The following is a 24,429-nucleotide window of genomic DNA, read 5'->3' as shown; positions in this document are numbered from 1 at the left end:
GGTAGCCATGTTAGTCTGAATCTGCATAAACAACGAGAAGTTCTGTGGTACCTTATAAATTAACAGATTTATTGGAGCATAAGCTTTCGTGGGCAAAGACCCAGTTCACATGCATCTGACAAAGTGGGTCTTTGCTAGGGTTGCAAGATGGTTTAACAAAAAATACTCAACCCCTTCCCCCCCAAAAGTGAAAAAATTCTGTTGAGAAAAAAAAGGGGGAGACCAATGTTGTTGAGCCAAAAAAAAGGGGGGGTGCTGACCAAAGTTGTTAAGAAAAAAAAAGGGGGTGCTGAGACTTTAAATGGCCCCACACTCCTCACTCCCCCTCTCTCCTCCGCCAGATGCGGCAGGGGAAAATTGTCCCCACCAGGCTTCTGTCTGAGGGAAATAGGAAGTACCGGACATTTCAAATGTCCGGTTTTTTCTTTTTTAACTGGATGGGGGACCTGAATAGCATTTAAATCCCGGGCTTCATTTGCAATTTCGAATGCCTACATTAGCCTTCCTAGTTCGAACTAGGGGGCTAGTGTAGACATACCCTTACTCTATAAGGTGCCACAGGACCGTTTGTGTTTGGTGAGTGGACCACACGGTACTGTTAGCCCCCTTTGTCCTTCCCTCCCAAGGTAGGGTAGAGGGAAGACAGAGGGTGATCCAGGTTGAAGAGGATTTGATTTAATTTGATAGTAATAAAGGGGTGGGGGAGTCAGTGTACTAGTGGTCAGAGCATAGGTTTGGAACTCAGGACTCCTGAGAGCTGTTATTTCTGGCCCCAGTCTGTGATCTGATGTTTCACTTTCCCACAATAACAATGCTTACTGAGCACTCAGAGGAGTTGTTGAGTTTATGCTATATGGCTACGTCTAGACTGGCATGATTTTCCGCAAATGCTTTTAATGGAAAAGTTTTCCATTAAAAGCATTTGTGGAAAAGAGCATCTAGATTGGCATGGACGCTTTTCTGAAAAAGCACTTTTTGCGGAAAAGCGTCCATGCCAATCTAGACGCGCTTTTGCACAAAAAAGCCCCGATCGCCATTTTCGCGATCGGGGCTTTTTTGCGCAAAACAAATCTGAGCTGTCTACGCTGGCCCTTTTGTGCAAAAGGACTTTTGCCCGAATGAGAGCAGCATAGTATTTCCACAAGAAGCACTGATTTCTTACATGAGATTGTCAGTGTTCTTGTGGAAATTCAAGCAGCCAGTGTAGACAGCTGGCAAGTTTTTCCGCAAAAGCAGCTGCTTTTGTGGAAAAACTTACCAGTCTAGACACAGCCTATGTTTTGAAATGTCAAGTGAAATGTGCTATAAGCCTATATACATACAAATAAATGTGTATTTGCAAATATGACTCCCATTTTAGTCTTATGCAGTGAAAATATAAATATCGTTGCCTGCTCATAAAGTTTTATCACAAGTCTTGTGCTGTTTGGTATTTTCCAACTCCTGTGATCATGTGATTATATGAAACGTTCAGCTTTCATTTTTTAAAAAGTGTTTTTAAAAGATTTCTATCCCTCACAATTGCAGAGAAAAGCATTAAAACGTAAACCTTAAATGTTCAAAACTCAGAAAACAAATGGAAAAAATATATATTATTTTTAAGGTCTCATGATTATCAAGGCAATCTCATGATTTTTAGGCTCTAACAATGATTTTTGAAAGTTTGGGTTTGGCAATGCTAGAATATTGTTTCATGTTATTGTGATTAATATCATCAATATATTATGCTACCAATGTTAGAGAAGAGATTTATATGCATTGGCTAGAATTTGTCAGTGTGATAGCCTTTATAGTAAATTATTTTCCCATTGATTATGTAATTTAGTATTACTGTATAGAAAAATACGCTGGCAATACAAAATGTAGCAGCTAATCTAAGGAATGCCTCAAATTTTCTGGTTATTGCAGCTTCAGAAACAGCTCCTTATTCTGTTTGGTGACTAGACCCTTTTTGGCACACATGTAATAGCACCATAGGTCTTATGGGAGTTGAGTGTAATTCAGCCCTGCTCAATATTTACAAATAGTAGACTGTCCTACAGAAAGGAAGATGGAACAATGGGAAGAGTCCTTGTTGAGGAAATGGGATATTTGAATTCAAGTTCCTGTTCTGCTGAAAATTTTGCATATATTCTTGGGATTATGACTGTCTCTGGACCACTATTCCTGATTTGTTTAAATGGCATTGAAAGCACTGCCCTACATCACAACAAAGTTGTGAGGATGCATACATTAAAGATTATGAGGTGCTCAGGCACTATGGTATAAAGGATCAGATAATTATCACAGATAGACAAAGAACTTTTCCCAAATCAAGAGATCTCTCTGTGTATAGGTGACTCTGGGAAGAACCAAAAATAGTTTTGCTCTAAATGTATGTGGACTCTCTTTAGGTGACAAATTCATTCCCTCAACCAGAACAGAAATAATATATCTCCTCAAGCTAAAGAATCATTCTTCTTCCACTTATTCTCAGAAAATTCAAGCAGATTGATAGAGAAAGACAGGCACTCTCAGTTCTTCTAACAGCCCACGTAGGACAGGCTGTGATTTGTATTTGGTGGGTCAAGTTTGGGAGGTGAAGTATCCTGGCATTTGGTAATAGAAGAGTATGAGTGCTAGGAAGATCAGTGGTACAAGTGCTGTGTTCTATCTTCACAGAAATAGTTGTTGAGATTTGGTTTTATCTCTTAGCAGAGTTACTTACTTTCCATTGGAGGCCAGACATTCCTCCTAGTACATTGGTTTATCACGGAGTCATCAACCCTCCCAGAGCTTACAAATAGACTGAATTGTCAGACCCTTGCGAAATCATGAGCTATTGAAATCTTATTTAACAGTTAAGGTAAACAAAACTGTGTGTGTGTATATGCAGCATAAAAAAGACTGTAAGACTTTGAGGTTAAGATTTTAATTGCATAAAAGAAAATTCAGAGTTCAGTCCTGCAGCAGCCTTCATTCGTTCTCCTTCACATGATAGCAGAGTGCCAAGTTGAGCACTACGTTCTTTATAAAGGTGGACTATTAAGGGCTTTAAAATCTGCGTGCTTTCTTAGATTGTCTTGACATTTGCTATGACTTATGGGTTTGCTGGGTTATATTAATTTTCCATATTTGAAGACATTTGAGCAAGAGGTTCCCAAGATACAGCCCCTGTGAAAACAGCATTGTTAAGAATCAGTTAATTCTTCTAAGTGTTTTTGTGAATGTCAAGAGCTCAAATTATGGCTCTGATCATTCCCCAAATGATCTGAGTCACTTGACATTTATCTTAGCTTGTGCATGTGTAACCCACACATCTATGGCTCGTCCTCACTGCCTCTTTTTTGCGGAAGAGGCAATGCAAATGAAGCACTCATTAGCAACTTCTCGCACTTCATTTGCATATTCTCTTCAGATGCTTTTTGCGGAAGAGTTTTTTGCGCCAAAAAAAGAAGTGTAAACGGGTCCGTTTTGCACAAAACCCCTTTTGCACAAGATCCTATAAACCTCATTTTTTGAGGAATAAGGGTTCTTGCGCAAAAGGATTTTTTTGTGCAAAATGGACCCATCTACACTGCTTTTTTTTGTGCAAAAACCTCTTCTGCAAAAAGCATCGGAAGAGAATATGCAAATGAAGCACAAGAAGTTGCTAATGAGCGCTTCATTTGCATTGCTTCTTCCGCAAAAAAGAGGCAGTGTAGACGTAGTGCCCGTGTGGTTCACTGTCTCATGTAGTGGCACTTAGACCATTTACAGCGAGAGATAAGACCAAGGGAGCTCTACAGCCTGAGCTGAGAGCCAGCTGATTTTATAGCTCAAGCTGTAGAGGCTCCTACACTAAGTTCCAGAGGACCCAGCTTCAAATCTGTCTGGTGTTGGTTACACATGGCATTCACTGGCTGTTTAGAGAAGCAATATTAACCTTCAAGTTTGGCTTATGCCCAATGGGCACCAAAGAGACTGAGGATATGTCTACACTTGCACCCTCTTTCGAGAGAGGGATGCAAATGAAGACATTCGAAATTGCAAATGAAGCCGGAATTTAAATATCCTGTGCTTCATTTGCATATTCACGTTATGGCGCTATTTTGAAATAACAGACGCTGTTAAGGAACGTTTATTTCTAGAGAAAACCCTTCTCTTGAAATAACCCTTATTCCTCATACAATGAGGTTTACCAGTTATTTCAAGAGAAGGATTTTCTCTCGGAATAACCGTGTCTTAGCAATGTCTGTTATTTCAGAATAGCGCTATTTCAAAATAGCGCCATAAGGCAAATATTCAAATGAAGCACAGGATATTTAAATCCTGGCTTCATTTGCAATTTCGAATGTCTTCATTTGCATCCCTCTCTCGAAAGAGGGTGCAGGTATAGACATACCCTCAGGTATCCATAGGAAGAAAGACTAGGCATCTTCCAAAGAAAAGGGTTTCCAGGCAAGCTGTTGTTACTCTAACTGGGTGGCTCAAAGTGACATCCAATGACTACTGCACCTGAGCTGTGCCCATGCACTGAGAGTTCATGGCAATTTTCTGAGATTGTGTCTTGTGCACATAGGCAGACCAGACACCCGGATATTATTGGGACCGTCCCTGTGTTAAGAGATTAGTCTTATATATGCAACTATGCCCCTCCCCCCCCATTGCCCTCCAAAAAGTATCCGGATTTTTCACACTTGCTATCTGGTCAACCCTATGTGCATATTCTTTGCATTTTTCAGCATTCCTTTTGGAAGCTTTCCATAATTCCAAAATGTCTGGTTTGGAAGATTTAATAAAGTGTTTTAAAAGCTCCATGTAGACTCTGATTTTACTTCAAAAGTTTTGTCAAAGAAATTAGGGGGAAGATGATATACAGGATAATGTAGTTGTGTTTCCAGAATGATGGATTGATTGTGATCAGAGAAAGCAAGTTGCCAGGCTGTTTGGTCAACCTCTAACGTGAGCTATTTTTAACTTTTTCAGACGAATTAATGTGAAAAGTTTGGGCTTTAATATGCACTAAAGTGAGGTATTTTATCATACTATACATATATATAGTAATACTTGTATTATTTGCTTAAGCACTGACAGTAGGCTTGGCAAAATGCAAGACACAAAGTCAGATATTGCTATAGCTCCAAAGAATTTACAATCTAAACAAGTTTGATATAGATTAGACAGGATCCAACAAGCAGCCCAGAGAACAGAAAAACTACAATTTGCTGCTTTTAAAAATTGACTGTTGTTAACTTGCTACTTGTAAGTATCTTGAAAGAACAGTGTATTTAAGAGGTATTGAAATGGCAAGAAGTTGGTGGATTTGTTGGGATTTTTGTGATACACAATAGCAAATATATGAGTCAGGTGTTTGGCAGAATCAAGAGTCTTCGACACCCTGTTCAATTTAATGCTTTATTCGATGAGCACAAAGGGAGAGCACCCCGGTACAAAACCAGCCAGGCTTTCTTGGAGAGGCAAGTCCCTTCCTCAGTATTTTATAGCATAGAGCAGTTGCTCCACACGAACCTTTGTCCAGGCTCATCACATTCTATACACTCAGCATAACAGATCATGTTTAACATTCCCATAGATAAACCTATTTACCACATACCTGTGACCCTTTAGATAAAACTGTTCCTTGACCCTCTACCTGCTCACCCTCCCCTCGGACACTCTCCGAGAACAAAGAGAAGATGATCTAGAAACTGATTAACTATGGGGGAGAAGGAGGAGAAGTGAGTGTGGCAGGCTTCTCTACATGTGTGTACCTACTAAATTATCCTTTGCATAAAGCACATACATTCCTAAGCATAGGCACAATATGGTTGAACAAAGCCCACTAGAAAGTTGATACAAATGGTGCAATGTAAATGAAAGACAGTACTTGTCATCAGTCTCTCTGGAGAAGCCGTATAGAAGAAAATGGAATTTTTTTCTATAGGGCAATATGTACAGAATGGTTGCAATATTGAGTGAAGTGCTGACTTGTGGTGAAAATTGCTATTAGAATGTGTATGCACAGTAGGGGTGTGTCTATACTGCACCCTTAGCTCAAAATAAGCTACGCTATTTGAGCTACGCGAATTGCATTGCTTATTTCAAGTTAATTTTGAAATAACATATTTCAAAATTAAATTTAAAACTAAACCGATATTCTGAAATGTTTCTTAATCCTTGTGGAACAAGGTTCACAGGGATATTGGAATAGTGAGCCCGCTATATTTTGAAATAACGGGCTTGCTTAAAAACACAGAATAGCTATTTCGGAATAGTATCCCGAAACAGCACCACTGTCTAGATGTACCTTAGCACAATTAAGGTTGTTTTGCTTTAACATTTTAGTTGCCGAGGAGCTTAAATCTGAGTTTCCTGATTCTACGCTTACAGCATCTCGCATCTGCCATCTGGCAGTCCAGATTCGGCCCATGGTCCACCTAATGGTTACCCTCTGCCTAAAGGAGTACATTTCAGGGGCATTTTTCTTGTTATTTCTGTTCACAAGGGGTACATCTACACAACAGGGCTTAACTCGCAATAAGCTATGCAAATTGAGCTACGTCAATTGCATAGCTTATTTCAAAATAGCTTACAGGCAGTCCCCGGGTTACGTACAAGATAGGGACTGTAGGTTTGTTCTTAAGTTGAATCTGTATGTAAGTCGGAACTGGCGTCCAGATTCAGACACTGCTGAAACTGATCAGTTTCAACAGCAGCTGAATCTGGACGCCAGTTCTGACTTACATACAGATTCAACTTAAGAACCCCAGGCATCCCCAAGTCAGCTGCTGCTGAAACTGATCAGCGGCTGATTCCAGGAAGCCCGGGGCAGGGGCTTCCTGTAGTCAGCCACTGGTCAGTTTCAGCAGCGGCTGACTTGGGGACGCTTGGGGCAGAGCAGCTGGGGTGCTGCTGGGTTGGTCCAGTAGCGCCGCCGCTCCTCGGCGCTCTGGACCAACCCAGCAGCACCCAAGCTGCTCTGCCCCAGGCGTCCTGATTCAGCCGCTGCTGAATCTGACCAGCAGTGGCTGAATCAGGATGCCTGGGGCAGAACAGCTGGGGTGCTGCCCGGTTGGTCCAGTAGCGCCCAGAGTGGCGCTCCGCGGCTTGGCTCTGCTTGGCTCTGCTTTGCCCCCTCCCCCGCGTCCCCCTGGTCTGCAGACCAGGGGGACGGGGGAGGGGGGGCAAAGCAGAGCCAAGCCTCGGAGCGCGTGGGGAGCGGACAGCCCTGTCCGCTGCCCACGTGTTCCGCCACTTTGCTTCCTCTCCCTGGTCTGCTGGAGACCAGGGAGAGGAACGGCCCCGTTTGTAACTGTGGATCCGACGTAAGTTGGATCCGCGTAACTCGGGGACTGCCTGTATTTAGAAACTGGGAGCATCTAGGCTATGTCTAAACTACACCCCTCTGTCAGCAGAAGAATGTAAATTAGACGTTTCAAAAGTGAAAATGAAGCGGGGATTTAAACATCCCACGCTTCATTTGCATAATCGTGTCATGATGCTGTTTTGAACAAGCGCCATGTCGAAAGTGAAACCGCGGTTTAGACCTGCGTTGTCAAAAAAAGTGCCCCATTGTCAAAAAAAACGCGTCTAAACAGTTTCACTTTCGACATGGAGCTTATTCAAAACAGCGCCATGACACGATTATGCAAAGGAAGCGTGGGATGTTTAAATCCCCGCTTCGTTTGCACTTTCAAAACATCTAATTTACATCCCTCTACCGAAAGAAGGGTGTAGTTTAGACACGGCCCTACTCAGCACTTATTTCGAAATAGAGTACTCTTCCTCTGGCTTCCCTTAGTTCTCATACGATGAGGGTTACAGGAGTCGGAGTAAGAAGTCCTCCTGCTTGTCACTATTTCAACATTATTTAGAAATAACTGTCTGCTGTGTAGATGCAGACTAAATTATTTCAAAATAATGATAGTTATTTTGAAAAAATGGTGCTGTGTAGACATACCCCTTTAAGGAGAGGAAAAATGTATTCCATTGGTTTGGAGAGGTTTTTATGGCTGATGGAAACCTGTGTGCTGATTTGAACCTCAAAGTCTGAAAAATGGTTGTTTATGCTGTCAAGTTCTGAAGTCTGGATTTGATCCATCTTGAAATATATCTAATCCCATGCCTGGCCATGTTGGGAACTAGAGCCAAGATCTTTTCTTTGTCCAGGCTTTCTATCAATAGTAGTTTCTAAAATCACCTGATTTTAGCTGCTATCTGCCATCTTTGGTCATTTCAAGGCAGTTGGTTGATGTTACTGATTATGGAGTATATGCTTCCTATATAGTTTGAAGATGTCTGATCTTATCCTAATTTGTGTAATGCATTCCTAGCAACCACAGAGATACCTTATAAATACTTGAGGTGATATATTTGATTTCGTGGCTGCTGAAATAATTATTTAGACATTTAAAACCTGGACTTAGGAATTACTCGGCTAATATGCAATTAAAAGACTGTAATGTCTAAATCTGAATTCTTATTACTTGCTTCTTCCAAAATCCTCTTATTTATGATTCCTTGGCTTGATTTAGATCATTAATAATGAAAAATGGTTACTAGATATGCTTTTTGAAACAAATCACAAGCCATACTTGAAATATATTGTGTGTCTTTTGAAAAATGGTCTCTGACACTAGGGTTTACAAGAGATCTGGGTTTATATGCGATCATATTACTGCCCTGGTTGCCCAATGTTAATCAATCACAAATAATGTGAGATCTGAAATGCAAGCTACAGCTAAAAGTATGCTTGTAATTGATGATCTTCAGTGGTTATAGGAATTATTGATAATAGAGACCAGTGCCAGTGTTTCATAACATTCTATCTAGAGCATGCTGGTTTAAACAAGGAATCTGCTCTTAAAATGTGAAATGTAGTCCTGTTTTCCCAGATATGTAACTGATCGAGAAACAGATGGCTGTGCTGAACCATAAGATTCAGACTATAAATACCTTCAGGATGACAATATATATGAAGATAATTATTCACAGTCTCAGAAGAGAGGACTATGAAATTAGATGATAACAAGAATTTAGAGATTTAAAAATCTTGCTCTGTTTAACTCCTCTAATGAATGCTCTCTGAACTCTGACCGTTGCTTTGACCTCAACTTGCCAGCTCTTGGCTATAATAATTTCCCATGATAAACATGTCAGTACTACTCTACGGAGGCTTAGCAATACGGGCCATTCCTTGCTAACAGTTATCTCATAGAAACATAAGAACACCCCTACTGGGTCAGACCAAGGGTCCATTTAGCCCAGCATCTTGACTTCCAACAGTGGCCAATTGCAGATGCCCCAGAGGGCGGGAACAGAACAGGTAATCATCAAGTGATCCCTCTCCTGACAAACAGAGGCTAGGGACACCATTCCTACCCATATTGGCTAATAATTGATGGACCTAACATCCATGAATTTATTTAGTTCTTTTATGAACCCCATTAAAGTCTTGGTCTTCACAACATCCTCTGGCAAGGAGTTCCACAGATTGACTGTGCGCTGCATGAAGAAAATGTCCTTTTGTTTGTTTTAAACATGCTACCTATTAATTTAATTTGGTGACTCATAGTACTATGTTGTAGTTCTTATGTTATTCACTTTCTCCATACCTGTCATGATTTTATAGACCTCTATCATATCCCCCATCTCCTCTTTTCTGAGATGAAAAGTTCCAGTCTTTTTAATCTCTCTTCATATGAGTCCTGTTCCAAAATCCTAATCATTTTTGTTGCCCTTTTCTGAACCTTTTCCAATGCCAATATATCTTTTTTGAGATGAGGCAACCACATCTGTATGCAGTATTCAAGATGTGGGCATACCATGGATTTATATAGATTTATTTATATAATCCTTTGTCTTATTCTCTATCCCTTTTGTAATGATTCCAAACATTCTGTTTGCTTTTTTGACTGCTGCTGCACGCTCAGTGGATGTTTTCAGAAAACTATCCTCAATGACTCCAAGATCTCTTTCTTGAGTGGTTATTGCTAAATTAGTCCCCATCATTTTGTATATATAGTTGGGATTACTTTTTTCCAGTGTGTATTACTTTGCATTTATGAACATTAAAATTCATTTGCCATTTTGTTGCCCGGTCACCTACTCTTGTGAGATCCTTTTGAAGCTCTTCACAGTCTGCTTTGTCTTAATTATCTTGAGCAGTTTAGTATCTCTTTGACACTGCCTTTGAATACTTCATGGAAAAGGCTGTGGTATGTGGATGAAATATAGGATGTGTTTAGAGAAGTTCTTTGGCGAATGGTTAATTCTAAGTTTTCTGGAGATAACTAGTGGCTGAGTTTATACTTTGTGAGGTTGCCATATGTGTAGATTCTAAGTGTAAAATCCTTTGATGAATGCACAGCCTGCAGTGCAATTGTTACTGGTTGGTTTTCCCCATTACTGATTTTTCCCTGAGGCTTTTAATACTTTAATTTTTAGAATCTTTCCTCTTTCATTTCATTTCTCTCTCCTTTTTCTTCATGGGCTTTTTCCTCATTCACTTGGAAAAATTCCTCTCCCTCCTCTGTCTTCATGACTTTCCTCTTATCTGACTTTCCGTTTTCTTCCTCTCACTCAGGCTAGGTCTACACTACACCTTTTTTGGATTTTTTTTTCTGAAGAGGCTTTTCTGAAATTTGGCCCGTCTACACTGGGCCAAATTTAAGAAAATCCCCCTCTTTCGGAAGATCCCTTCTTCCTCATAGAATGAGGAAGACAGGGCTTCCGAAAGAGCGCTTTTGCTTTTCCGCAAAAAAAAAAAAGTGGAAGAGCGAACACATTCCCTGGACGTGGCAGAGAGGGGAAGGGGGCATGCAGGACTAAAGAACACCATCCTATGCTCTCCAGGTGAAGGCCCTATCCACTAGGCCACTCCAGAATCCACCCCACTTCCAGGACATCCCTTATCCTATCTTCATAATGCCAGAACCTGCTCCATTTGTCGGGAACAGGTGTTGGCCCCACAGTGTCTCCCTGAGGGGGGGGGGGGGGGAGGACAGAACTCAAACCCACCACCTCACAGTCTAGACATACCCTCATTTTCTTTTCTTTTCCCTCTTATGTCTTTCCAGTGAGGCCTCTCCTTGCTCTGGTAGGAAAATAGCTATTTCAAGAGATTGGTAATGGGATTTTACAACTTTTTGCCTAGGAGTTATATTTCAGCCCAGTTTGGCATAATGACTAACAATCATCATCAAAATCCCCTTCCCCACAATTGGCACTGGATACCCATCCTTTATCCCATTCTAAAAAGATGTTACCATTCTTTTCAGCCATGCATAGCAGGTATCTTTGGATCTTGGCTGTACCTCAGAAGCTTTGGTACTGTTAGGGTGCAGCTGATGATTTTTCTGGTGGTTTTTCTTTTGAATCACTGCTACAGCTGGTACAAAGGATTCTAGGGTACATTTTGGAATAAGTCCAGGGGTTGGGGGGACACCATAGATGAGCAGATACAAAGACTCTCTTTCAAGGAAGGAAATGACACCTGTCTAGACTAGGTTTCTTGTGCAAGAAGTTTTTTCTGGAAGAGATCTTCTGAAAAAACTTCTTGAGCAAGAGAGTGTCCACACTGCAAAAGTGCATCAAAAAAGTGATGCACTTTTTTGAAAGATAGCGTCCACACTGAATGGACGCTATCTCGCATGTAAGCAGTGATTGCTATGGACAGAATAGCCACGAGGACATCTGTGCTTTTTCCTCTTTCCTCTTTTTCCGAAAAAGCTCCCTCTTCCCCATTCACACACGACTTTTTGTGGAAGAGCTCTTTCACAAAAAGGCTTCTTCCTCGTAGAATGAGGATTACCAATTGCACAAAAAGCCCTCTGTTCTTTCGATTTACTGTGTGGATGTAACTCAAGTTTTGTTGGAAAAATGGCTGTTTTTCCGATAAAACTCTATAGTCTAGATATATCTTTGAGAGGATAGATCGGGGGGTACTAAGAGGAAGCAGTGATTTGGGGAGGGTGGGATACCAAAATCTTGCCTCTCCCATGGTTTTACTCTGAACACATTGGGCAAATCACGTAATCTCTCTATGCCTTCAGTTATAATCATCTGTAAATGAGGATAACCCATCCTTCCCTCATAGATTATGAGGCTTAATTCATGTGAGGCACTCAAATCCTTCGGTGATGAAAACCATAGAAGAGCCTAAAAACAAATGAGACGTATCTCATCAAGCAAAATTTCATTATATTTTCACCTCACTGTTTATTATAGTAGCAGATTGAAAATGGAACTTGTACAACAAATTATATGTATATAAAAAACCTGTCCTCTAAATGCAGGAAGGATTATTTCCTACTGAAACTCAACTATATCCATGTGTGTTCAAAGTAATACTGGTACCTCCTGCATAACCTGAAAATAAATACATAAAAAATGTGTATATCAGCACAAAAATAGTCACTGCAATATCAGACTCCAAAAATATCTTCAGAGTTAAGATTGATGCGCTGTATTGAGAAGAGGTCAGACTAGATAATCAGACTGCTCCTTTCTGGCCTTAAAAATCTATGAATCACAAAGTCTATTAACAATTCATGAATTAGCGTTTCTGATGTTGCAACACAATTCCTTTAGAAACATTAAAAAGGAGGGACTTGATTAGTCTGTCATTTGATAGTCCAGCTGGGAAGGAGAGGGGGAGTGTAAAAGATAAAGTGTCACATTCCTTTGCTTCTGTCTTATCAAGACCAAAATCTGCAAGTTAGTAAAAATTGACAGTGGGGAGATAAGGTCAAGTCAATCAAATTCAATTCAGTGGGGCCACAATGCAGACTGTTATTCATGTTCATAATTAATTAATTATGAAATGTCAGTTTTTTAATTTATTTGAGCTACTGTATTATTTAGGTTCAGCTTGCTACAGAGCACCTGGGGCTATGTACTTATAGCTTCCTATCAGAGATCTGCCATTCAACCCTACTGCAGTTTATAAGAAATCTCCATTTTCTTAGCTTCTCAGCCTCCCCCGCACATCTTACAGTTCCAAGGTTTACCACAGCCCCCTAGCAAACCCAAAAAGGACACGGCTTGTTTCACTCTTCCACAGTGGTTAACGGTAATAGAGATGTAGCCGTGTTAGTCTGGTCCTGCTGAAACAAAAGACAGGACTATGCAGCATGTTAGTCTTTACAGTGCTGCATAGTCCTGTCTTTTGTTACAGTGGTTAATGATAGCCTATGAAATGATAAGCACAATAATGTAGGTAGAATTATTTAAGTGGAACACTACAGTTATCAGCCTAGATTAAAAAGTGATGCATAGATTAAAAATTGACGCCGATAAAGAGAACTGTTCACTTAAAGAAAATTCTGGAAATAGTTAAAATGAAATAAAATGTTCTACTGAATAAACATTCACCATTATCTGACATCACATATATGTTACAATGAAGCTTCTGGTATCCGTGATGTAATAAGCTCAGATATCTTAAGTGAGTCAGAAATACCAACAAGAGCTCACAGAAGGTAAAGACAACATTTAAATAGTTAATGTTTATTTCCGTGCTGAATGACTGACATCAGTTACTGGTGATATTAAGCATAGAAAGTTCAGCACAACTCAATTTGGATTTTTGGTTTGCAATTCACCTTAAAATCACCTGGAAACATTTCCACAAAGTGGAATTATTCTTCCCAGTAAGCGGCTGTCATTGCTATTAAATAACACCAAGTTTACATTGGTTCTCTGGAAAAGAGAGTGTTTCCCCCATTTTACAGATAGGAAGAGAGAGTTCAAAGAGCGGGCCCACACAGTATCATGGAGTTCATACTCTATTTCATACGTGCTCATGTTACAAGTAAATATGGAGGTTTTGTCTAACAGCCAGCCCTGTAAATTCAATCTGCTATCAAGCTCAGTCAAGAAAGTCTATCTGGGGTTCTTTCTTTCTTGTTTGTCATCCCTAACAATAATTTAAAAGCTTCAGGGGGTAGCCAAGTTAGTCTGTACAGGATAAACTTTAAAACGAACAAATAGTCTGGGAGCACGTTAAAGACTAACAAAACATGTAGTTGTAGATGGTATCATGAGCTTTTGTGGGCACAGCCCAATTCTTCAGATGCCTGCGAAAGCTCATGATACCATCTACATGTTTTGTTAGTTTTTAAAGTGCCACCAATAATTAAAAAGGCATCCAGGCTAGTTTATGCTTGGGTATCCCTGCTGATGACTGCAATTTAGTAATTAATCCCACAAGCAGAAATAGACTTCATCTTACACTTTCTCAGTTCATTTGTCTCTGCAATGCTCACAGGAGTGAGAAAGCAGTAAAAACCAATTTTTGTCACTAAAGTCAGCAGCTATGACTTTGGAATACACAGAGAGCAGATCTGCTGAGTAAAAAGGTGCCATTTTTACATAGTCACTTTATAGAACAGAACTACACTTTAACAGGTTTGCCCAAGGTTGCACATATCAGTTGCAGAGCCAGGAACAGAGCTCAGGGATTCTGAATCCTAGGGCCTCGCTCTAAGTTCTGTGTAATACTCGCTCCCTTTCATATATCTATTAAAAGGCAACAAATCAATGCAGTGAATACTAACACCCTCACATTTCATATTGATACTTTTTCAGAAATAAAGTGCTAAAAAAAACCCCAAACTAAACTCAGATGGAAACAAGCCACCTATCAATTCCCTGTAGTGCTTAGATATCTCCCCCTATCCCAATCCTACATATCAAGCTTCAAAAGACTAACAATACAGCATGAAAAGGAAAATGACACACCATGCCAAAGCAAGTTAACCTTAATTGGCATATAAGGGGTGCCTTAGGGTTTAGCTGTAGGTCTCCAGTTAATGTTAAATGCAATTGTACTGTTGAACCCACATAGAGAGCTTGAAATCTTACCTCCAATATTTAAAAACATAGTGCCTTAAATATACTTCAATCCATAGAAACATAAATAAAAGCAGCCCAAAAAGTGTACTGTACATGGTTCCCACTAGCCTTTATTAAAAAAAGAATATTTAAAAACCTTTTGGTGGGAGTATTTCACATCCCATCTTTGGGCCTCATAAAAGGGTATGTCTACACTGCAACACTATTTCGAAATAATTAGCGCTATTCTGAAATAACTTAGTTCGCATCTACACAGCAGGCAGTTATTTCGAAATAGTGTCAAAATACTGTCAAGCTGGAGGACTTCTTACTCCAACTCCTATAACCCTCATTGTACGAGGAGTAAGGGAAGTCGGAGGAAGAGTGCTCTATTTTTAAATAAGTGATATGTAGATGCACCTTATTTCGAAATAAGCTATTTTGAAATAGGATACTCAATTGACGTAGCTCAATTTGCGTAGCTTATTTCCAGTTAAGCCCTGCTGTGTAGACACACCTGACGTGTACGTCTACAGTGCACGCTTATTTCGAAATAAGGTATTCCGGAATAGTTATTCTGAAATAGCTTATTTCAAAATAGCACGTCTACACTGCAGGGAAGCCTCAAAATTAGTCCGAGGCAGGCTTCCCTAATGTAGACGTGCTATCTCAATTTAGAGCCCCAAACGACACTGGGGAGGAATAACTTAGAATGGCCCTGGTGAGGGGCTATTTCAAAAGAGCAGCAGTGGAGTGTCTACACACGCCTTATTTCAAAATAGCTATTTTGGAATGGGAATTATTCTTCGTAGAATGAGGTTTACAGATTTCGGAATAAGCCGCTCATTATTTCAAAATTATTTTGAAATAACAGAATGGCTGTGTAGACGCTCACGTTATCTCGAAATAACACTAGTTATCTCAAAATAACAGTGCAGTATAGACACATTCTTACTCGCCATCCTCACTATGCCAAGGAGGATTGGATGGGACCCCTATGAAAGCTTGACAATTTTGCTATTAGTGGCTACTGAGCCACTCAAATGTATTAGCCTCTTACTGGGCACTATAGCCTGTCTTTCCAGCACTCCCATTTCTTGCTGGCTGAATGTGTGTGACTCCAAGACTGAATAGATGTTTCTGGCATGGTTGTGCAAATACACCAATAGGCTAAAAGGCCGAGGCTTTGTCTTTTGTCATGTGATTGTATGACTATAAATCAGGATAAATTAATGTTTTGATAGTGGGCTATCTTTACATTTTTTACATCAAGAAAGGCAATCTCTTACAAGAATCTCTTACAAGAGTTATGAGCAACAGGGCCATGAGCCCAGATAGCTTTGGGGAAGGCAATCTTTTAGAAGAGTTATGAGCAAAAGGGCTATGAGCCGAGATTGCTTTGGGGATATCCAAATCATGGAGAAATAAATTCATATAATATGATATAGGACAAACTTACCACTTGAGGAACCCCAACTAGTGGCAGTTCTACTGGGCTTCTTTCTCCAGTTGTGTGGCTAGAAATGAGAATTGGGCCTTGTATATTTTTCCTTTAGTCCCTGAACTGGGAGTGAGCTGGAAAATTATTCCAAGAGTTCTGGGAGCTACAAAAGGGCATTAAACAACCACCTGTCCTGCTCATGGGCTATGCACATGGACATTTTTGTGTGGAAAATGGTGAGATGACTCAGTTGTCCTGTATACTAGGATTAAGAAGGCTTAAAAACAAGAATATAACAAAACTGGAAACCATGCCATGTGTGGACTCAGAGGGATGACTATTCATTTTATGACCAGAAAAGGACTAATAAGATGTTTACCATTCAACTGTGCATGGGAGTAGTTCAAAATGCGGTGACTGTACAGTTTACAACTAGCATTGCTATATTACAGGGAATAGCTGTATTAAATTGTAGTTTACATTTAGCTGAGCAAAACAAATTTAATGTTGGATTCATTTTTATGGTTTGGGCCCAGAATATTTACACTGTCAAATTATTTTTCATTGCTCACAATTGCACCATGCTTTTTCACTCTAACAAAAGCTGTCATATTCCAAGGCTTGAACATAAGCATAATTCTCCTTATGAAAAGCATTTCCTCAGCATCTCAGGCTAGTTCTTTGGATGCTGCCTCAAACCACCAGCATCACTTTGATCCCTCATTGTCAATTGCTGAGGACACAACCCTATTATGTGATATTAACTTGCCTGCAGTACATTCAAAAATATTTTCCTGTTAACAATGACTTGAATGCTAATGAAAATGTAAAGAAACGGCACTGTGACCAAAAGAAACTGACTGTCAGTGAATTACATGCTTAAGGAATTGTTTAGCAATGTTCTGATCTAAAGCCCGTCAATGACACTAATCCGGAGGGGGCAGGGGAGAGGTTGATACACTTGAGGGTAGGGATAGGGTCCAGAGTGGCCAGACAAATTGGAAGATTGGGCCAAAAGAAATCTGATGAGATTCAACAAGGACAAGTGCAGAGTCCTGCACTTAGGATGGAAGAATCCCTGCACTGCTACAGGATGGGGACTGACTGGTTAAGAGGCAGTTGTGCAGAAAAAGACCTGGGGGTTACAGTGTAAGAGAAGCTGGATATGATTCAACAGTATGCTCTTGTAGCCAAACAGGTTAATGGTATATTGGGCTGCATTTGTTAGGAACACTGCCAGCAGATCGAAGGAAATGATTATTTCCCTCTCTTCGGCACTGGTAAAGCCACATCTAGAGTAATGTGTCCAGTTTTGGGACCCACATTACAGAAAGGACATGGACAAATTGGAGACAGTCCAGTGGAGGGTAAGGAAAATGATTAGGGGGTTGGAACATATGACTTCTGAGGAAAGGCAGAGGGAACTGGGCTTATTTAGTCTGCAGAAGAGTAGGGGGTGGGGAGATTTGATAGCAGCCTTCAACTACCTGAAGGGGGTTCTAAAGATGGAGCCAGGCTGTTCTCACTGGTGGCAGATGACAGGACAAGAAGCAATGGTCTCAAGTAGCAGTGTGGGAGGTCTAGACTGGATATTAGGAACAACTACTTCACTAAGGCTATGTATACACTGTAACGCTATTTCAGGATACCGGAGTATCCCAAAATAGCTATCCCGCATCTTCACAGCAAGCCCGTTATTTCGGGCTCACTATTCTGACATCCCTGTAAACCTTATTCTATGAGGAGTAATGGACATTTTAGAATAGCACTTTATTTTGAAATTTGGAGCGGTGACAAAATAAGCTATTTTGAAATAGTATTGAAATAAGATACGCAATTTGCGTAGCTCAAATTGCTTATCTTACTTTGAGATACTGTGCTGTGTAGTATCAGAGGGGTAGCCGTGTTAGTCTGAATCTGCAAAAGCGACGAGGAGAAGGCTGCATCTGACGAAGTGGGTCTTTGCCCACGAAAGCTTATGCTCCTACACTTCAGTTAGTCTATAAGGTGCCACAGGACTGCTCGTCGCTAGTGCTGTGTAGACGCATCCTAAGAGGAATACTTTGCCTAGGGAGGTGGTGGAATCTTTATCCTTAAATGTCTCAAGGTTAGGCTTGACAAAGCCTTGACTGGGATGATTTAGTTGGGGTTGGTCCTGCTTTGAGTAGAGGTTGGACTAGATGATCTTCTGAGGTTTCTTTCAGCCCAAATCTTCTATGATTCTTTGATGTCACAAAGGAAGAAGCATGGGGTTAAAATACAAGCTCTAAAATTGGGGGAAGCACTACTCCTCCTTTCCCTGGCTTGGGTTTAAAGCTCTCCCCTTCCCCACAGCTCTCCTCTTGTGACATGAGAGCCCCTCTTCCCTTCTACAACCTACTTCATGAGGAAAATCCAGGCTGCCAGATGCTTTTGCAGGGCCCCTTACATCTTTTTATTTACTTATTACCATTGCTATTTGTTATTATAGGCCTCAGTTGGAGTATTGTGTCCAGTTCTGGGCACCGCATTTCAAGAAAGATGTGGAGAAATTGGAGAGGGTCCAGAGAAGAGCAACAAGAATGATGAAAGGTCTAGAGAACATGACCTATGAAAGAATTGGGTTTGTTTAGTTTAGAAAAGAGTAGATGGGGGGGGGGGACATGATAGCAGTTTTCAGGTATCTAAAAGGGTGTCATAAAGAGGAGGGAGAAAACTTGTTCATCTTGGCCTCTGAGGATAGAACAAGAAGCAATGGGCTTAAACTGCAGCAGGGGAGGTTTAGGTTGGACATTAGGAAAAAGTTCCTAACTGTCAGGGTAGTCAAATACTGGAATAAATTGCCCAGGGAGGTTGTGGAATCCCCATCTGTGGAGATATTTAAGAGTAGGTTAGATAAATGTCTATCAGGGATGGTCTAGACAGTATTTGGTCCTGCCATGAGGACAGGGGACTGGACTTGATGACCTCTCGAGGTCCCTTCCAGTCCTAGGATTCTATGATTATTTTCTCGGGCATCTGGACTTTGACTTTACCAGGACTGAGAAATCTGGACCGTGACCAAAAAGTAATTGACTTCCTCATGAACACAGTGACCCCACCTCCCCCAAGTACCTGTACCCTCCCCAGGGCAAGAGACTGAAGCGAACAGGGACAATCCACCCCTTCGGTTCCCAAGAGCTTCAGACTTTGCCAGCAGGCTGAGGAGGGCCTGCGCCCCAGGACAGCAGGCCAGGGGCTCTCTGGGTAGCTTGCCCCACACCTGCACCCCTAAGCAACCCCCGCCTTCTCCACGTTCACCCCCCCTCTCTCTACCGCCCCCATCAGACTCAAAGCCCCGCGGGCGAGTGCGACCCTGCTCTGCGGGGCCCCCCTCGCTGCGCTGATGCCGCAGGTCTCCTGGGGGCGGCCGCCAGCCCCGTCCCCTCCGCGGCCGCTCAGCCAGGCCCTCGCTGCGGGCGCCGGGCGGGCCAGCAGGCGGCACGGGGGCGTGTCCGGCCGCTGCCTCCTGCCCAATCCCGGAGCGGGGACGAGCGGCTCATGAATAAGAAAGCGGCCCGGGCTCGCTCTCCCCTCCCCACTGGCCGGGGAAGGCAGCCGGCGGCGGGATGCTGAGCGCTGGCCCGGCTGGCTCCCGATGCGCCTTGGCTCTGCTGCCCGGCTGAGGGGACCGGCGAGGCTCAGGTGAGGCTCAGGTGAGGGCTCTGCCCCGAGGGGCGATGCGGGCGCGGCTCCCGAGCGGGGGGTCCCCGCGTGGCCCCGTGCAAGGAAGCCGGGCTGGCCGGGGGATGCGCTGGGCACCGCGGCGGGACCTCCTTTGTGCTCCGTGGATGCCGCTGCCTTTGGCCTCCTTTTGTGTGGGGCGCCGCTCCCCCCCCCCCGCTGCTTCTCCCGGGCCCAGCAAGTTCTCCGAGCCCGGCCTGGCTTGGCTGCCTCCCCCGCTGGGTCCCCGAGCCCGTGGCATGTCGTGAGAGAGCCGTCCTCTGCCCACGGAATGGGCGTCTGGCAGGGATCTGAGCGTGCGACTTTCGGAGTCCAGGCTGCTCGGAGTGGCTGGCTGCTGGTGCCGCCTTCCCTCTGCCGCTGCCCAGGAAAACAAGGCTATTGTGCGGGGCGCTCACTTGCGTCGTGACCTGGCCTGGGGAGGGAGCCGGGTAGCCGTCCTGCTTCTCCCCGAGTGGATGTAGATGCGGGCTGAAGGGTTCTGCCTTGTGCCCGAGATGAGCAGGAGAGGGGAAAGGGGTTGGCCCTTGGAGACTGTCAGGATAGTTTTTATTTTTGCCTCCTTCTTGCCCACCTTGGGGCTACCCTTGTCAGTGCAGATTGTCCGCTGTCCCCGCATGCCAGGCCTGCCACTCACCTTTTACGCAGCTGTTGGGTTACAGGGCATGGCCATCTCAGTGAGATGTTATGCTGCACAGGAGGGATTTTGCACAGCAGCAGACCTAGGGGGAAGAGAATGCTGGGAAAAGAAATGGACATGGCTGGTCTTTTCCTTTGTTCCCTTCATGGCTAGGAGGCGGGAGGTGTTAGTGTGCCTGGAAAGGCTTTCCCCTCATAGCCATGATTCTTCTTTAGCCTGATGGAAACCACAATCCTCTGTGGATGGCAACGCAGTCTGATGCTCTGGAAATAACTGGGGGGTCACCCAAGCATTATTATGGGACACGTTTTGAAACTTGATTGTTTGGGTAGAAAACCATGAAGAGCACAGATTAATGCTGCAAAATCATTTTTAAAAGGGACCAAAAGTATTAGTTCTGGCTCAGTGACCAACTCACTGTGTGTCCTTGGGGATGGTACTTAACCTCTGTGTTTATGCAGTTTCTCTGACTGTTAAATGGGATAATAATATTCACCTAATTTACAGCATGTTCTGAAAATGAACTAGTATTTATACAATACATTGAAAATGCAAAATGCTCTGAAAGTGATATGTATTACTAATCTGATACCAGGTACTGCTTCCTGAATCTGCTTTGTCTCTAAAACCACTACAGGGTCAAGTGAGATAAAGATAATAATATAAACTGCAATGAGGAAACTATTTGTTTCAACACAGATGGCTTCAGTAATTTGCAGTGCTGAGTTGAGGGGAAAAAAGACTTTGTTTTTGTAAAGCCAGAGGTGATTTGGATCCAGATTCTATGTTGTTTGAATTTGTAGTGGTCCAGGATGGTTTTGTTGGATAAAAGGTTTCAGTTTTTACTGCTCATTAGTAAGGAAAACAATGAAAAAATGTGCCAAGGAAACGGATTTATGTTTTATGTGGCAGGTGAGTTCTTATGATGGCTTTTATAATGACAGATTTCCTCAGTATGAAACAACCGATATTTTGCCAGCCATGTCCAGCAAGCCAGCCAGTCCACCTCTAACTCAGCAGTAATTTAACACCTCTATGCTCATGCTTTCCCCATATGCTCTTTTCCCCAGTTGGATTATTAGAGCATGACAATTCAAGAACACTCCAGTCTGTTCACTTGTGGTGTGGTGTGAACATCAACATGAAAGGTGTGGAAAGCAAATGGATATGTTGAGCTTTTTAGTAGCATGGTCAAACATAGATGTGATCCTGCATTACCAGTAATGCAACAATGGAACTGAAGCAGTGAACACACAGTAACCCTTATCGAGTGAAGCTTCAAGAAGAGTTGTGGAAGTTACACTGCATATCTGTCTATCTGTAGATATACAGGGATAACTAGGGATTTATTTAGATAAATATCCAAACACCATATGTAGTCACTGACAAAACAATATACTGTTTGAGAATACCACATGAGACATACTATGAGGTTTTCCTTTTATTTTTCCATTTTTTAAGAAAGAAAGACAAAAACTGCAGTAAAATATACATTTTAAAATCACAAATGACTGTAGGAAAGATCAGAAGAGAGTGTTGCAATGTCTCCAGCCTGGACCATAGTAGTGCAGAAAGGTGAATGATCCAGAGGTTTTGTTTTGTTTGGTCTTTTATCCCTTTTAGGGTAGATGCCTCCATAGAACTGGTGAATACAATAGTTTGTTTCTTCGAAAATAAAGCATCTTTTGGCTTCATAGTGATACATGTGATATACTATAGTGAACTTGTCCAAACAAAGAAGCAATAGGTTGTTTATGGAGTGGCAAAATAATAGTCTTGTGCCAGCCTTTTCTTGAATCTGACGGACATGTTTGTTATTGGCTTCTTTTTATGAAGTCATTTTACTCCTTGTGGCTGGAAGCTGTTAGCTGGGAGAGCTGGCCAGATACTTCTAGCGAATTGAGGTTTGTTTATTTGAACTAACTGGGAATGAATGGTGTTCAGATGTCTGCTGTATTGGAAGACTGAATGGGCAATAGTATAGCATGAGGAGAAATACAGGCATTTGTCCATAAATTATGACAAATAATTAGAGTTCTGCAATGTCAGGCCACTGTTGTGTACAATCCCCTGGCTTTTGTGTCCATCATAATGGATAAAGCCTTTGGATTGGTATGCATTAGCAGTGCACGCCAGTGTTATGGAATTTGATTGTTGGCAATTACTATTGTATGTTTTGCACATATTTTCATATTTATTTTGAAAAGTTCCAGAGTTTGTCATACCATATTGTTTTTAATAAATCAGCAAATGAATCGCTTTGCTGAACACGCCTGGAACCATTCAGCTGGGCAAAGCTGGTATCCTCAAGCTTGCGCTCAAAGATGTGGAGAGACAGCTACCACAAAGGTCATCTGGTGATTTGTCTGGCGCTGTGAAATCCTCTATGCTTTTTCTACAGGATACATGCAGTCATTTCAGTAACTTCAAAGCCCAAGCGTAAGCTTGAGACATGGAAGATGGACCATCAGGGCAATTGTATTTATTTGTGTGTCTAAAGCTTGATGCTCATCCCGTCAGAGGGTTTGCAATTGGAAAATATGATTAGAACTTACCAAAAACCAGAAAATAGTGGAGAGGCTAATTTTCCATGGAAACCCCATTGGTTGAGCTGTTTAAAATTGGACTGAAGAAAGTGCTATCAAGTATATTGTAGGGAACAATTATGCAGTAGCATGGGGATAAGATTTGATCTGCTAATTGATTTTTCTGTTGTTAGCTTTTGTGATTCTCTGCTAGCTGTTTGCTCTTTGTCCCACACATCCACCAGCTCCTTGGCTATGCAGCAGATGACTTTCCTGAATGGGAAATTTACTTGTGATCTTCACTCCCAATCTGCCATCCCATGCCTGGCTGTGTGAAAGCAATTATAGGATTTGAGAGATGGGACTTTCTCAAAGCTGATTCTCAATATAAAATAAGACTTTCCCAAGAAGGGCAACTCCGAGCCTGCAGTCACTCTTAAACCAAACAATTGACTTTTCATGGATTGAGAATCCTTTATCAGAAAAAAAAAACCATTCTATCAGCTGTGATAATTGCTGTTACACCACAGCATTGGGGCTGTAACTTGGCTCAGAGAAAACCTAATCAACACTGTTCTTAAAACAGTGCCTCAGCTGGTGGCCTATTTACACTGAGGCTCCTCACGGGACTTCTGCTTGTTCAACTGACTCACCGAAGGCAGGAAATAAAGTCAGTGTCAGGATCAGATCTCAGAAGTTGTATTCCCAGACCACTGGAGGGCACCCCTCTGTTAGCTCATATCCCTTGTTATGATCAGCCCCCCGCCTTTCTGCCTCCTTACCTCTCTCTTCTGACCTAATGGATTTATACCTTTAATTTTACACTGTAAAAGTTTAAAGCTGTCCAGCTTACTCCAAGGCTATGTCCACACTCGCAGCTTCTTGCGCAAATACAGCCGTTCTTGCGCAAGAACCTGCAGAGCATCCACACTGCCCGCCTGCTCTTGCACAAGGAAATTTACAGTACGGCGTGGTAAGAGAGTGCTTCTTGCACAAGAGCTCTTGCGCAAGAGGACAGTGTAGACGCTCGGCAGGGGTTTCTTGCGCAAGAAAGCCCTATGGCTAAAATGGGCATCAGAGCTTTCTTGCGCAAGAGAGCATCCATGCTGCCATGGGCGCGCTTGCGCAAAAGCACAGCTCGCACATGGCAGTGTGGACATGTTCTTGTGCAAGACTTCTTGCACAAGAACCCTTGCGCAAGAAGCCGCCAGTGTAGACATAGCCCAAGATTGTTATGATGGGCCACCGGTGCCTCTTCAGAGGGAAGAGCTGGGCTTTCCCTCCAGTCTACTTGTATTGCTCAGCAATGCTGGAGAAGTGGTTGG

The 24,429-nt window shown here is 42.2% G+C and overlaps 1 protein-coding gene across 3 annotated transcripts in view; it reads left to right on the top strand.

Annotated features, from left to right (window-relative positions):
• ARMH4 (armadillo like helical domain containing 4) overlaps positions 1 to 24,429 on the top strand; it is a 152,321-nt gene that overhangs the window by 25,681 nt on the left and 102,211 nt on the right. For 2 of the 3 annotated variants that reach the window (XM_089778318.1, XM_075926314.2), the window contains exon 1: positions 19,765 to 19,900. The exons of the other annotated variant lie outside the window; for it this stretch is intronic. The gene's annotated coding sequence lies outside the window, so the exon portion shown is untranslated. Of the gene's footprint in view, positions 1 to 19,764; positions 19,901 to 24,429 lie in introns of those variants that run through there. 3 annotated transcript variants of the gene reach the window in all.

Source organism: Pelodiscus sinensis, chromosome 5 (genome assembly GCF_052426305.1).
Source record: "Pelodiscus sinensis isolate ZL-2025 chromosome 5, ASM5242630v1, whole genome shotgun sequence".
Taxonomy (NCBI): Eukaryota; Metazoa; Chordata; order Testudines; family Trionychidae; genus Pelodiscus; species Pelodiscus sinensis.
The sequence above is the reverse complement of the archived record's forward strand: the minus strand, read 5'-3'. Positions and strand labels throughout refer to the sequence as shown.